Below are 17,074 nucleotides of genomic sequence, written 5' to 3'. Positions count from 1 at the left end.
GCAGCAAATCATCAAGAAGATTATGCAACATGACCAAGCAAGATTCATCACAGGGATGCAAGGTTGGTTCAACATACACAAATCAAGAAGTGTAATTATGCCATATCAACAGAGCCAAAGACAAAACTCACATGATCCTCTCAATAGATGCAGAAAAATAATTTGCAAAGTCCAACACTAACTCATGATAAAACTCCAACAGAAAATTGGAATAGATGATTTTTACCTCAATCTTACAAGAGACATCCATGTTGAACCAACAGCTAACGTCATATTAAATGGTCAAAAACTGAAAGCTTTCACTCTAAAACCAGTAAGAAGACAAGGATGTCCACTGTCACCGCTCCTATTCAATATGGTCTGGAAACATTAGCCAGAGCAACTAGACAAGAGAAAAAAAATACAAGGAATAGAGAGAGGAAAGGAAGAGATGAAATTATCATTATTGGTAGATTACATTATACTCTACATAGAAGATCCCAAAAACTCTACCAAAAGACTTGTATATTTAATATCCAAGTTCAGTAGTGTAGCAGGATACAAAGTCAATGCTCAGAAATCAATAGCATTCCTGTACACAAACAACAAATTCAATGACAGAAAAATCAGGGGAAAGCACACCCACAATAGCATCTAAAAATGAAATACATAGGAATCAACCTAACAAAGGATGTAAAAGATCTGTACAGTGAAAATTATAGTATCCTAAGAAAGGAGATCAAAGAAGATATCAGAGAATGGAAAGATATCCCTTGCTCATGGATACAAAGAACCAGTATAGTGAAAATGGTCATACTCCCAAAACTGCTGTACAGATTTCAGGCAATCTTAATCAAAATGCCACTAGCATACCTCACAGATCTAGAGAAAAACATTCCTAAAATTCATTTGGGACCAGAAGAGACCTAGAATAGCAAAAGCAGTTCTGGGCAACAAAGGCAAATCAAGGATCATCACAATCCCGGACCTGAAATTATACTACAAAGCTACTGTGATAAAGTCAGCATGGTATTGGCAAAAAACCAAACCAAACCAACCAACTAACCAAACAAACAAACAAAAACAGGCCTGAAGGTCAATGGAACGCAATAGAAATGCAGATGGACCGAAAACACACTTCATCACCTTATCTTTGATAAAGGAGCCAAATATGTTCACTGGAAGAAAGACAGCCTCTTTAATAAATGGTGCTGGAAAAACTGGCTTTTCGCATGCCAAAGACAAAAACTAGACCCATGGCTATCACCATGCATAAAGTCAAAATAGATCAAAGATCTAAACATTAAAATAGAAACACTAAATTTACTGGAAGAAAAATAGGTATAAATCTCAAAGACATAGGTGTAGGCAGAGACTTTATGAACAACACCCAGACTGCAAGGGAAATATTACAAAGTATCAACAAATGGGATTTGACCTTATTAAAAAGCTCTTGCACAACAAAAGAAGTCATCAGTAGAGTGAAAAGACAACCTACATACTGTGAAAAATCTATAGCCAGTTTTCCCACAAAGGACTTATATCAGGAACATATAAAAAACTGAAAAAAATAAGACACCCCAAATTCAGTGACCCACTACAAAAATGGGCACCTGAGATGAATATTCAGTTCTCAGACAAATAAAAACAAATGGCAAATAAATATATGAAAAAATGTTCAACATCATTGGTCATTTGAGAAATGCAAATTAAAACAACACTGAGTTTTCATTTCACCCCAGAAGAAATGACTATTATCAAGGAATCAACTAATAACAAATGTTGTAGGGCTGTGGGGAAAAATGAACCCTTGTCCACTACTGGTGGAAGCATAGACTGCTACAACCACTATGGAAATCAGTGTGGAGATTCCTTGAAAAACTAGGATTGGGGTCCTATTCAATCTAGTTATTCCCTTCTGGGTATCTTCCCAGAAGAATTAAAACATCATACTACAGTGATATATGTGCACCCATGTTTATAGCAGCACAATTTGTAAAAGCTAAATCTTGGAAACAACATAAATGCCCATCAACTGAGGAACAGATAAAAAGAGATGTGGGGGGGCTGGGGATTTAGCTCAGCGGCAAAAGCACCTGCCTGGCAAGTGCGAGATCGTGAGTTCGGTTCCTGGTACCGGAGAAAAACCAAAAACCAAAAAAAAAAAACCAAAAAACAAAAAACAAACAAACAAAAAAAAGAGATGTGGTTTTTTTCAATATAATGTAGTACTACTCAACCATAAAGAAGGATAAACAGAGACTTTTGTAGATAAATGGATGCAACTCACACCCTTACTCATAAGTGAAATAAATCAGACTCCTATGTGTAAACATTGCATTGTCTTACTAGTGTGAGAAACTACATGAGTAAGTAAGATCCAAAATGTACAATAGATACTGTGAATTTGGAAAAAACTGTCCAAATGAAAGAACAAACTGTGACGGGGGAAAGGGGAAAAGAAAAAAGGGAAAAAGAAGAAATATATGTATACATAAGATAATGTTCACACATATGGGTCTGATGTATTTCACTTATGAGTATGGTCTCTAGTTTCCTCCCTGTACCTATAAAAGCCTTGAGTTTGTCTTTCTTTTCCTTCTTTTTTTGTGCTGGGAATCTAACTCAGGAACTTGCACTTGCCAGGCAGGCACTATCCCACTGAGCTATTTCCCGAGCCCAGGTTTATCTTTCTTTACAACTGCATTGTATAAAAAAATCACATCTTTTTTATCCATTCCTCTGTTGATGGGTATTTGGGTTGTTTCCAAGATTTAGCTATGACAAATTGTGCTGCTATAAACACGGATGCACATATGTCACTGCAGTATGATGTTTTTGATTCTTCTGGGAAAATATCCAGAAGGGGAATAGCTAGGTTAAGTGGGACCCCTCATCCTAGTTTTGTGAGGAATCTCCACACTGATTTCCACAGTGGTTTCACCAATCTACACTCCCATCAGCAGTGGAGAAGAGTTCCTTTCTCCCCACAGCCCCTCCAGCATTTGTTATTGGTTGATTTCTTGATGATAGCCATTCTTTCTGTGTTGAGATGGAATCTCAGCATTGTTTTAATTTGCATTTCTTCAATGATGAATGATGCTGAATGCAATGTATTAGTTATTATAATTCCTACTAACTTATTTTGAAACTATTTTATTGTTATTTTTATATTTTTTCCTCTTAAAAAAAAAGAAGAAAACCTTGAACTGGAAATGGTTTTCTTCAGGGGAAAGTCATTGTAATTTATTCCTCCTCTCCATCTTTAGACTCTGGCAGCAATAAAGGAGCTACTAGATATTCACCTCCAACCCCACAGTATTGGAGTTCTGTCCCTGAGCTCTGGGTTACCCAGTGAGTCAGAGGTGAGTGAATAATTCTGTCTGGTGGGCCATTCCCTTTAGAAATCCTGTCCTTGCTGGGAGCACTGGGAAGTGCAGTATCTAACAGGCACCAAGCGTAGCTATGGGGTGGGGATGACATTTACTCATCTGTACTTGCAGGGCTCTCCTTCATTTCCTTTCCTCAGTTCTGCATCCTGTGATGCAAGCGATTGACATTCTTTGTCTTCAAGTCACACTGATATTCAGTGAGCCGATTGCATTCACTTGAACGTGGAGTGATGCCCAACATTATTTAGTAAGTCCTAATGCATGTTGCTCAACCAACATCTTAGCTCACTTACTTAGGAGCTTCTAAGTACACTCTTTGTGGGGCTGTGGGATGGCGCACTACAGTGGTTTTTTCAGGCAGAACCTGCATAAGTAACTTGTCATTTGGGGCCTGACAATAGTCCATCCTGGTTAACTTTGTTTCTACAGCAGTGAGTCAGGCTTTGGGAAAAGCAGCAACTTAATGGATTTGAGTCCATCAAGAGCCATTAGCAGAGGCTCTTGTAAAACTCCAGAGACCTGTGCATCTTTGTGCCATTCGAAAGGTCACCAGGTAACTCTCTAAAATCTGAGTAGAAAGCAGCTGATAGCAGCGGCTCAGCTTGATATATGGCCAGCCCTCCATTAGTAGCCAAGGTCCAAAATATCCAGCCATCACCACTGCAAAAAATCAACAGCTTTCACCTGCAGCAGGCTGAAAACAAGGGTTCTTCTTGTGCCTAGGAACAGCTCAGTCATGGAAGCTAGAGACAGGCCCGGCCCAGAGGCAGAGGTGACATCTCAGCTATGAGTCACACAAACCCGTGATAGTCATAACTAAGTGACCCCAGGAGGAAGAACAGGTACCAGCCTCATTTCCAGCCACCGACAGCCCAGAAGAATTCAGGTATCTCCTGAGTCTTGCCATGGTTTGGAAAGGAAATTCTTGAATGGTGGGTGGGTGGGTGGAGCAGAGAAGAGGAGCCTGAGTGGAAACAAGAAAAGTTCTTCCTTTGCTTGTTTTAACTGCTTAATCTGTAATTATCCTCTTCGGATTTGAGAAAAGAGAGGATTATGTGTATGAATACAGAATTAATTTCAGGTGGCCTGTTGCAATCCTAAACTTATTTCCAGAGATGACCTTTGACCAAACCAGAATGAAATCATCTAATGAGTGATACCTATTTCTGATATCCATGGGATCTGAGGTAGATCCAGTAAATAATCTACTACTTTACTAGCTTTTAAAATAAAAAGACTGGTGGCATACATGGGGTTTCTGCTTTGTTTTGCAGTTTTTTTCTGCTCTGTTCCTGCAGCCTGGTTTTTGCTTCATGGGGTGGAGTGAGGGAAGGACCATTTCTCTCCCGAACCCGTGCTGCCTTGTCAGTGTGCTCGTAGTTTGTGATGCAGACACACAGCACACGCTAATCAGCTGAGAGGAAGCCTGGAACTCGGTCTGAATGTCTCGGACCGTTCTGATAGTCGCTTACACTGTTTTGTCTCCCTCTGCATCCTTACTTTTGTTCCAAGCGCACCTTACGGCATCCTACTCATCACCTCAATCATCCAACCTGGAGAACTGGTGCATTATGTCGGTTTCATCTTCACTCTGGAGTGCGATACAATTAAAGGTACATACATTTTTCAGCTCGTATCTCAAGCATCTTAGTTCTAGCAAGGTTAAGTCTAATGGTGAAGACAAAGTCTGCCTTTGAAAAAACAAATTCCTGATTTCCTGTTTCCCGTTCCTATCATCCTTAGATAATGTCTTCCTAATTTCTCTGACATTATTTCACCATTGCCTTCTGTGAATTGCTCTAAGGAACCCTCCTCACTTGCTCCTACTCACCTCCATGAAATAAAATTCTTTTCCAGCCCTCTGCAGTCACCAGTTCTTAAAGTCTGCATTCTTACAAAACTGACAACACATCAAGTCCAATTAAACCCTTCTTTCTTGATGCACTGAAATCTGTGACAGCAGCAAGTCTTGTCCAATTCACTTCAGACTCTCTGTGCAGTCTCTCATAAAATGAGATGAATGCCCATTCATAAAACACATCATTTAAGAAATCAGTGAATTAACAATAGCACTTTAAGAAAGGCTTTTATACTGAAGAGTTATTCAAATATTAGCTGACTGGTAATCTATCTCACAGGTGTGTTTGCATTCCAGATGTAACAGGTGGATAAAATCTTAAGCTGAAGTAAGGCTATTTGAATCATGGCATGTCAGGCATTGCCAACTGCAGGTGAGCCAAGTGGACCAGCTGTTTGCATATATTTTTCAGTGTGATTCCCAGGGACTGTCACAGAAAGTCTAAATGATGCTGTGTGGATTACTGTCACCTGACATCCACTTTGGAGCCCAGAAAGGTCAGTGGGTATTCATCTGCTGTAAGTTGGATTTTATTCCACTCCCAGAAAAACCTTCATGTTATTTGTGTTGAGGTCAGGTCTAGTGTGGCATCTGTGTAAATCCATTATGGTCCGCCTAAGCCCTGCCACCAAAGAGGTGCACGGCCGTGAGCCAGGATGCAGGTCAAACCTTCCTTTCCTTACCTGTGGAGTCAGACCTTGGGTGCTATGAGCACTGGAGTACCCTTCAGTTAGATATTTTATGTGACCACGAATAAATCAGTTACTTAGGAGATTAGTGTGAAACTGTTGAGCTCAATCACCTTTTACTGTCTTGGCAAGTGGGAAGAAGGAATGGTGGCGCGGAGGATTAATAAGTCACATTTGAATTGGAAAAACAAAAACCCAGTGTGACATTTTCAGCTGTCATTTTATTTGGCCTAAAACAGTAGTATATCAAATATGCTTCCTTTTGGAATACACTTCACCGGCTGACCTTGGCATTCTTTCTGATATCATCCAGCTGTCTAATTGCCACACAAGTGGGAAAGAGACTACATGGGAAATGAATAGACTGTTGTCTTGGTTCCTTTTCTCTCGTTGCTGAGACAAAATACCCAACGCCCAAAATGAAGGAAGGAAAGGTTTATTTGGCTCACAGTCTGTGGAGGTTTCAGTCCTTACTCGGCTGGCTCCAAGGCAGAAGGCAGCAAAGCAACAAGAGCAAGGGGGAATGGCAGCTGAACAGCAAACAGCCAGAGCAAAGGAGGAATGGCAGCAAGCAGCTTCTTTCCCTGCCTTACTTTGTAAACAGGCTACCCCCACCTAAGGGGCGTGTAGCTCTCTCATAATCTCCATGCCCTCCTCTTCCACAGGCTCAGGATGTATACAAAGTAAGCACCCTGGCTTCCTGCTGAGTCACTTAGCCAAACCTCTAGACTCCCCAAGTTGACACAATGTATCAACCATAACAACTGTGCAGTGTGTGAAGCAGGTAGTTGCCTCCATTTCTGTCCCTGCAGAAGATAAAAATAATATAATATATAAAGATGAGCAGAATACCCTTCAAAATTGGTCGAAAAATAAGACCCATAGACAGTAGGTATCCTGAGAAGTTGAGTGCTGGCCAGAAGATCTTAAGAAAAATATTCACTTTGGGAACGAGCAGTTCAAGATCTCATTAGATATTCCAGCGCAGTATCTTGGTTTAGAGGCTACATGGAGTAGTCTTTGGAGTTGAGCCAAAGAGCATCACAGCATAATGATACTTCAAAGTCCGGCAGAGACTCACAAGAGAATAATTCACCAAGAGCGCATGCTAAGGAGCAGCCGCTATGCGGCATCCATTAACAAGGAGGCGCAGGAGTTTGTTTCACTCTGGCCCTGGGGGGAAAATCTCCATAGGTGCCAGGGGACAGGTGTGGTGTCCTGGTGCGAACCTTGCTTTGTGCAATGGGAGTGATGTAAGGGAGCTGTTGCTATAATTTGAATATTGTATTTAGAAGCAGCCGAGGGGAGGAAGTAAGACTGACACTGCAGAGCTCCTAGCCCCACGGTCTTCTTATCCCCTACTTTGTTTTAGAGGTTTGTTTATGGTTTTGTTTCACAATCTCCTCCTCTAACGATCTGCTCTAGCTTCTGATCAGGCAATACTTTAATCTTACTTCTGTCTAGTGTCCTAAGACGGAGCTTTCAAAAGCAACTTTGTATGTGTTTGTTTTCAGCTATTTCTTACAGTTTTGCTCTTGAAATAGGCAATACTAACGTCTTTTTGGTTCAGAGATTTAACGAGAGAGTGCGGATGGAGCTGAGTAGCAACCTTACTCTTGCCCCTGTGAAGCATAAAGTAAAATTTTCTCTTTAATGAACACTAGAATGATTTCATAAGTAAGTGTTTGAAGCAATGATGATCCTTAAGTTGTTAAAAAAAGTTGCTCTTGATTCCGTTAACGAACTGTAAGGACTTATGAAGCAAACTGCTATGAAGGAGGCCGTTCTGAGTTCGAAGCTCATAATTAGAATATTTTCCATATGTATTTATTAATGCATATTAATTTTGCAAAACAATAGGTTTGATGCGGCATTTTCACTCATACACATAACATGCTTTGATCTCACTCATGAAGCTTACCCAGGAAAAGTAGGTGCTGGGGCACCGTCGGGACATTGGTGGTTGAGTGTGGTTTTCTGCTGTGATTTTGAGCAGGGTGGGTTTGCAGACCGGAAGTCAGCCCTGTGGGGCCGCGGTGTTTGCGTGTGGTGGTGCTGCCACCTGCTGGTCCTCGCTTGCCGCTGGTCAGCGTTCAAAGGCTACTTTCCAGGCTGGGTTCCCAGCTCCTGCGACTTAGAAGAAGAACCAGACACAGGGATTCGAGTTTAAAGAAACCATTTTACTTAATTTTTATTGTAAAAAATGTTTTATCAGTATCTCTTTGCAATACACAATGATTACTTTCTTTCTCGGGAATCGCTACATATGCATATCAGATATTAATAATTTATCTGGGGGGTGAAGGAAAGATGCGTGGTGAAGAAATAAAACAATGAAAGGAAAATGGTCAGTAAACGCTAGATACTACGGGCAACTAAGTTTATCTAGTTGAGGGGAGTCTGGGAGTCCATGTAAAACACGTATCCCAGCTAACTCACGTGAGGAGCAAGGGAGATGCCGTGTTAACCAGTTCTTAACTACGCTGCATGTGAGGGCAGTCACGCAGATTGCAGTGAACGCCCCGGGCAGAGAAATACACCTCCATCCATCCTACACCTGCAATGCCAGCACTCTCAGTTCCCCCACACCAGTCTTTGCAAGTAATTGTGGTAGGAGCTCCTTCTACCCCCACCTCTTGCATCTCAGACTAACCTATTCTAGCCACCAGGGACACCGGACAGCATAGGATGCTGTTGTCTAAACTCCAGAGCACTTTGGAAAATGTCCTAAGCATGCAACTCCTATACTGCTGCCCTAGTGTGACTTAGGAGACCATTTCAGCATTCAGTCAGCAAGCAGCTTCTGGATTATGTGACATAAAGGAAGGCATATGGGTTTCATGGCCATGTGCCCACGACTGCTTCCTTATTCTTGGCCTGAGATGATGGCAGGTTGAATCTCATGATGATAAATAAGACATCCTGAGAACATTCACATTATAAACAAAATCACATGAAAAGCAATCCCGAAAATGGTCCCCTTTACAAGTGTGAGTGAAAATAAAGTACTTATGAATAAACTCAGCCAAAGAAGGGAAATATTTGAATGCTGGAACCATAGAGGATTGATGAAAGAAGTTGAAGACAATACAACAAGTGGAGGTAAAGCCTGTGTTCATCATCTGGAGGAAAATTAATATAGGAAAAGTGTTCCTACTAACCCAAGTGATATATGATTTAATTCAATTCCTATCAAAACTTCAATGGCATTTTCCCCAGAGAAATATCAAAGAATCTCTGAGTTTGTAAAAAAAAATCACTGAAGACCCACAATAGACAAAGAAATCTTTCTAAAAATAAACAAAATTGGGGGTATCATGCTGCTTGATTACAAACTATATTACAAAACTGCAGTGATGAAACCATTATGACACTGGCGAAAGCAGACACATGGAGCAATGGTAGAGGTTAGAAAACCCATAAATATGTGCATTAATGGGCAATTGAATTTTACAAATAAGGCAAGGACACAGGATGGGGAGAGGACAGTTTCTTCAATAAGTGCTATTGGGGAAGATGGATATTGAGAGAGAGAGAAGGAGAGGGAGGGAAAGAGGGAGAGGGAGATAGCAAGGGAGAGGGAGAGAGAGAATAAGACTATGGACTTTATCTCACACAAAACTAACTCAAAAGGGATGAGTGCTTAAATGCAGTCCTTCTACCTGTAAAATGACTAGAAGAAAACACAGGGGGAACTCTGCCTAATATTGGTCTGGGCAGTGATTTTTGGGATATGATCCCCAAAACACAGACAATAAAACCCAAAACTAAATAGACTGAACTGCATTAAATAAAAGAAGGTTCTGCATAAAGAGGCAGCCGACAACAAAGCGAATGTGTGACAGCCTGGGAAAACATTGGGAAACTACATCTGAAATAGGACTGATAATCTACAATGTATAAGAAAGCCAAACGCCCCAATAACAAGAAAACAAACAACCCGATTTAAAGATGGGAAAAGAACTGAAAAAGCATTTTCCAAGAGAAATCATGCAATCAGTCAACAGATATATCTGAGAAAAATCCTCAACAGTACTAATCGTCAGGAAAATGCAAAGTTGAAGCCTAACTAGCTATCTCATTGCACCTAGAATGGCTATTAAGAAAATGAAAGGTAACAAATATTGGCAGTGATGTGGAGAAAGCAAATTTTGTACAGTTTGGGGTGGTAAATTGGCACAAATGTTGTAGAAGATGCTGTGGAACATCCTCAGGAACTAGAGGTAGAACTAAGAGCCAGCAATTTAACAAGTTAGTGTACATTCAAAGGAACTGAAATCCATACGTTGAAGAGATACGTGCACTCGTATATTCAGTGAAGTTTTATTCACAAGAGCCAAGAGATGAAGACAGCGTAAGTGTCCATAAATGGATGAATGGATAAAGATAATGTGATCATATATGGACAAATCATAAAAAGATAGATATAGAATTATAACATTATGTATCCTCTAAAAACCAAAAAAATCTGGCATTTATATCAATATGGATGAATCTAGAGAACATGATATGAAGTGAAATAAACCAGGTGCCCAAGACATCTACAGCACTATCTCACGGGTAGAAAAGGTGAAACTCACAGAAGCCTGGAGGAGAATTATCATTACTCAGGTTCAGGCTGGAGAGGGAGATGCTGGTGAAAGGATATAAAGCTTCAGCTACACAGGAGGAAGAAGTTAGTGACCTATTGCATGTCATGGTCATCACAGCTGTTAATCATGTGCTGTGTATTTCAGAGACTAAAAGAATAGTTTTTAAATGTTTTCATCACAAAAGTAAGTACATGAAGAGAGGGATACATCACTTATCTTGATTTAATTATTCCATAATGTATACATATATCAATACAAAGCTTTGCTCCCTCAGGTTGTATAAAATTATTCTGAAATAGCTGGAAGAGAGAATTCTTAATGTTTTCTGTACTAGGAAATGGTAAATACTGGAAGTGATGGAAAAATTTAATTGCCCAAGTTTGATCTTTACATAATATGTTCATGTTTAATTTATTGCAGTAAACACTATAAACATGACTCATTATTATGTGTTAATTAAGAATGACATAAAACTTATTAATTTTCCCAAACACAGGTCATGTAATTCTTTTAACTTTTTCCTTTTTCAAATTATTTTGTCTGATCTAGGCCCTTTTGCTTTCTTTTCTTTTTTTAAATTCTTTTTTTGTTTTTCGTAGTAATTTTAACATTAGTTTGTAAATATCCCCAAAAAACACTGCATAGATTTTGTTTGGGGTTGCACTGAACTTTGGGATCAATTTGACGTTTTAACATCAAATCTTCTAATACATGTATTTTATTATTTAAGAGGTTTGTGTTTCTTTCAGTAATGTTTTAAAGTTTTCAGTGTACAGATGTTGAGGACTTTTTGTAAAACTTTTCTGTAAATATGGAAAGTTAGAAGTGGTATTGTATTTAAATTTCAATTTTTGATGCCTGTTGCTAGTATTTAGAAAATAACATATTTTATAGTACCTTGTAACCTATGACCTTGGTAATTCTTTTAGATTCAATAGAGTGTTCAGCATAAGTGAGCGTATTATTTATCCATAAAGTTAATTTATTCCCTCCCAATCTGGATGCCTTTAATTCCTTTTTCTTGTCTTATTGCACATGTTAGGATCACAAGTACAATACTGAAAAGGAACAGTGAGAGTAGCTGTCTTATTCCAGATCTTCAGGAAAAATTATTTAGGCTTCTGTTGTTAAAGTATGACATTAACTGTAAGAGTTCTTGTTTGTTTTATAAATTGCCTTTATCAGGTTGTGGAATTTTCACTCTACAATTTATTTTGGTGGCTATAGTCTTTTGGGGTGGATATGGGAATTATTCAAATGCTTTTTATTGCATCTATAGAAATAACTATTTTTCTTTAAAAACTTTTATTACTATGGGGAATAGAAGGTAAAAATTTCCAATATTATGCAAAAGTTGTACTCCTAGGACATATACCTCTTAGTTATATTTTAGCATCAATTTGCTGAAGTTTTGGAAATTTTTTTTTGTTTATTTTGTTTTTTCTCCAGTACCAGGAACCGAACTCACGACCTTGCGCTTGCCAGGCAGGCTCTTTGCCGCTGAGCTAAATCCCCAGCCCCTTGTGTTGGAAATTTTTTTGGGGGGGATCCTGGTCTGTACTTTTCTTTTCCCATAATGTCTTATTATGGTCTAGGTATTATAGTAATTCTAGCATGAGTTGTATAAGAAGTACTTCATTGCCATCAATTTATTCAAAGGCTATGTTTAGTACTTTTTTAAAAAACATTTAAACCCTTAATTGTGAATCCTTTTCATGGGAATATTTTTATTTAAAAAGTCAATAAATTTAGTAGATATTAGGGTAGTTACACCCTCTTTCTCTGTGAGTGAGATTTGCTAGTGTCTTTGGAGAAATTTATCCACTTGTCCTATGATGAATTTATTAGCATAACTTTGTTTTAAACATTTCTTTATCCTTTCAATACCTGTAGAAGTTATAGTGCTGCCATTTCTGTAGTGATAGATATTAATAATGTTTGTCTGCTCTTTTTCTTTTATAAAGCTGGTGAATAATTTATTGACTGTTATTGATCTCATAGAATTCGCTGATTTTTAATTTTCCATTGTATTATGATTTCCATATCATTGACTTCCACTGTGATCTTTACTGTTTCCTTTCTCCTGTTTATTACTATGGCCACAATAGCAAATCACTGCAGACTGGGTGCAGATGAAGGCTGCAGGAAGATCGTGCTCTCTGGAAGCACCAGGGGAACCTATTACTTGTGTCTTCTGGCTTTGCCACCAACCTATACTTTGTGTGTTTATCATTCCAGCTGAGCCACTGCCTTCTTACCAAAATTTTCTCTATTTGTAAGAATTTTTCAGATTTCATTTAGGGCCCACTCAGATAGTTCAAGACAAATTCTTCCTATCAGCTTTTTGATTTAATCACATTTACAAAAACTTCTCAACACCTAGGTAATATTTGTGGGTCCTGGAGACCAGAACCTAGTATCACTGAGGCATGCTGAGGTTACTGATCTCAAAGCTTTCATCTTTCCTAAAGCTGATGTTCAGGGTTAAAGTTTTCTAAGTGCTACTCTATCTGCTTACCCGAAACTTTGATGTTTTCCATTTTTATTATTAACACTAATTTCTATACATCTAAATTTTCCTTCGCTCCAAGGTTATTTGGAACTGGCACTGATTTTCACATAGAATTTTCAGAGATCTTCGCATAATGATTTCTCATGTAATTACATTGTGTCAGAGAACATAATGTCAATTACTTAAATTCTTTAAATTTATTTAGATTTTTAAAAAGTAGCCTAAATATGTTCTAGCTTGATGACTTATAAATGGATGTTCCGCCTTTTCAGTTGATGTGCTTCGTTCTAGTTTTTGTGCTCACAAAGCTATCTATGACTCCTACGTACTTACTAATGGTTTGTTTACTTGTTATAGCAATTACTGAGAGAAGAATGTTGAAATATTCACCTTCTGTTGTGGATTATTTTTGTTTTTCCTTTCGGACTCATCAGGGTTTTCTTCATGCATTTTGTACCTCTATTTATAGCTGCACATGTTTTGAGAATTTTATGTCTTCTTGGTAAATTGACCACTTTGTCGTCATGGAATTATGTTCCTTCTCTTGGTAAATTTGATTAAGATATCATTACTTTGATGTTAATGTAAATGCACTAAGGCTTAACTTTTTTAGAGATAGATTTTTAATAGGAGTTACAAAATGAGCTACCAGTGCAATATTGTGGGACTTTATAGAATATGATATCAACTCTTCCTGATGGGATAAAAATACAGTTCTCAAAGGGGAGATACTTGACATAGTTCAACTTACATCAATTCAGCGCTACAGTTTCCTCTCTTATGTGCGACTCCTCCATCTCAAACAATGACCTTGCTTTTCCTTCTGCTTCCTGCTTCTGCTTATGTAATTAGTACTTCCAGGAACGGGTTTCTTCTTAGCTTACCTAGAGATAAGCATTGCTACATGGAACTGCTCTTTTATTTTCATATTTATATTTATGCATTATCACTCCAACTGCTGTCTAGTTTCCTAAGAATAATCAATGTCATTAGCAATTACTTATTCTGTGCAGAACACTCTGTGGAGTGCTTTTTATTTTTATTTTTATCTTTTTTGGTACCTGGACTCAAGCTCAGGACCTCATGCCTGCCAGGCAGGCGCTATGCAGCAGAGCTGCATCTCTGACCCAGAGTGTTTTAGATGTATTACTTCAATAAATCTTAGCAACATCAATGTGAGCTGGCAATCATTGCTTCCCTGATTTGAGAGATAAAATTAATGAGGTAGAGGTGGTTTTAACATTGACACCATCAGTAAACTGTGGAATTGGGATTTGTACCTAAATGATGTAGCTCCAGTTGCATGCTCCTTTATTCTAGCTAGTGTTGGCTGCCAACTGCATAATTTTTAACTGATAGAAAAGAGAGCTGTGTTTTACAAGGATATTCCTAAAGAGGAAAATAAACATACAGATATACACACACATACACGCAGTTTCCTTAGGGATCCTCTGAAATAAGATACACTCAGGAACTGAGAGTTGGCCCAAATGCTGCTGAGATTGTTTTAATTTCAGATGGAAGCCCTTGAGGTTTAAGTTCTTTGGGGACCTGGCTCTACATTACTGAAATCTTTCAAGGAAACATCCCTTACTTTGAGCGGTGTCGAGGGTGGTGCCTTTGTACCCAGCCTCACAAGACATGTGCCTAGAAACTGCCTCTTGGAGCAGTCACTGTCATGAAGAGATCTGGGGCTTCCACCCGTACTTTTAGGAAATGATGACTTGGGGGCTGGGGATTTAGCTCAGTGGCACAGCTCCTGCCTGGCAAGCGCGAGGTTGTGAGTGCAATTCCTGGACCGGAAAGAAACACCCGCCCCTCAAAAGAGAAAATGATGACTTGTTCTGAAATAAAGGGCAATCTATAAGGACATGCCTCAAGAAGTGAGTATGTTGTATTTCGGACAAGATTAAGTTTTTGGAATATGGTAAAGATATCAGGATTACTTTGAACTTTGGGATCATTGTCTTCTATTCCAGGTTCTCAAGAAAGAGCAGATGTTGGCATTTTGTTCATATCCTTTTCAGAGTAAACAACTGCTCTGAAAGATATCTTTTCTGAAATAAATAGTCTGTTGTTTTAATAATGATAGTTAATAACAATGTACTGTAGCCTTGAGCAGTACTGTTGTATCTTGAACATTGCTGATTTTCAGTGTCATCACTACAAAAAATAAGTGTATGAAGTAAGTTAAGTTAGCCATTAGATGCAATTTTTACCCATTAAAAAAAAAGAAAAAACTCTGTAAAAAGAGAGACAAATGATGTTCATGAATCCTAAACTCACAAAATCACTGATATGGAAATGCCATAAAATATCTTTTCATTTTATAGAAAACTAAAGGTGACTAGCATTCAAATAAATAAGTAAATAAGTAAAACAGGTTTTGAACTAAATCTGAAAGCATTCTGTACTGTATCTTATCTCCAGGCACCTATGTGGAAATATTTTGATAATTATGAATAAAAAATTCCTGTAGTAGAAAATGTCTCTATTAAAATCCTAGATGCTATGTTTTTGTGACTGTGAAAAATACAATATATATAACATTAGGTGAAAAATCATTATAATGATAATATAATCATAAACAAAGTAGGTGGAGTTATGATTTATGACTTAAAAAATACTATATATTGGGGCTGGGGATTTAGCTCAGCGGCAAAGCGCCTGCCTGGCAAGTGCAAGGTCGTGAGTTTGGTTCCCGGTACCAGAGAAAAACCAAAAAAAAAAAAACAAAAAACAAAAAAAAACTATATTGAATTCACAAAATATTTATTCTATAACTTGATTTCATTTTGCTTCATTTCCAGAAGACATTAATTCATTATGCTGTATAAACCATATTTTTCATATCAATTATCTTACACAATCATCATCTCATAGAAGTTTTAAATGGTTTTATTTGTTGTTTTTTGACTCATGAGTGACTTGAAAATATTTTGCTGAAGGTTTTTTCTGCATAAAATAAATTTGACTTTTCCCATATACATTACTGATTTCACAATACATGCACTAAGAGAAGTTTGTCTAAAACCTACAACTTCTTATACCATAATTCTGTGTTATTTTAGCTCACATGATGTTTAATTTTCTGTCCAGTTTTCATGACATGCTACAGCCAAATTGGTCAGACCACCTGAGTTCTGAGGCATCTTCACGTCCTCCCATGCATCATACTTTTTAAAAATTTACACTGTTGGGAGAAGCCTTTCTATTTATTATTCTTATCTTACATTGATTTTCTTGAAGCTTCTTTTACTTCACATCTATAATAAAGTGTATCTTGTTTTCTCTCTCTTTAAGGACAGATCTTTAAGAACAAAAGCAGCTATCATTTATGTCTACTGAGCCTCAGAATGAGAAACTCTTAGTCATATTTGTATTTTGTCTTTTCGACATCCCTTTATAAGGTTAAATAACAATATGTACATATATGAATTGTGTCATAATAATATATTATTGATGATTCAGTAAAGACAAGCAATGTCTTACTTAGCCTTTTCTTCACATTAAGATATGAACATCCCATCATTTCTACAGTATTCTCACTCCAGTTACTCCTAAGCGGGTTTCATTATCCCATCATACAATAAGGTGAAATACTAAAAGAAATTCTCTTTTGAAATATAATTCTATAATAATTAAGCTTGATCAATTCCTGACAGGAGTAGGTACAGAATCCAAAGAGAAGGAGGCTAAATCACCCAAACTTGCACAGGACCTTTTCATAACAGCCCAGACCTAGCAGTCAGGAATACTATCTCAACAATATCTCACTATTTATAGACTTGTCTAAGATAATTAGTCACTAGCTAAATATTATATAGAGATGTTAATGGTTACACTTTTTGTAAAAAGTAAACTCCTTTCTTAAAAAAATAACAGATTCCAGGCAACACCAATGGAAGGGAAGAATCGGACAGCAGTGATGGAGTTTTTTCTCTTAGGCCTCACAGGTCATCTCCATCAGAAGATCGCCCTTTTCGTCTTGCTTCTCTTTGTGTATCTCATCACTCTGGGGGGTAACTTGGGGATGATCACTCTCATATGGC

This window comes from Chinchilla lanigera, unplaced genomic scaffold (assembly GCF_000276665.1).
Source record: "Chinchilla lanigera isolate Chin_1 unplaced genomic scaffold, ChiLan1.0 scaffold00110, whole genome shotgun sequence".
Classification (NCBI taxonomy): Eukaryota; Metazoa; Chordata; class Mammalia; order Rodentia; family Chinchillidae; genus Chinchilla; species Chinchilla lanigera.
Note: the sequence above shows the minus strand (reverse complement) of the source record.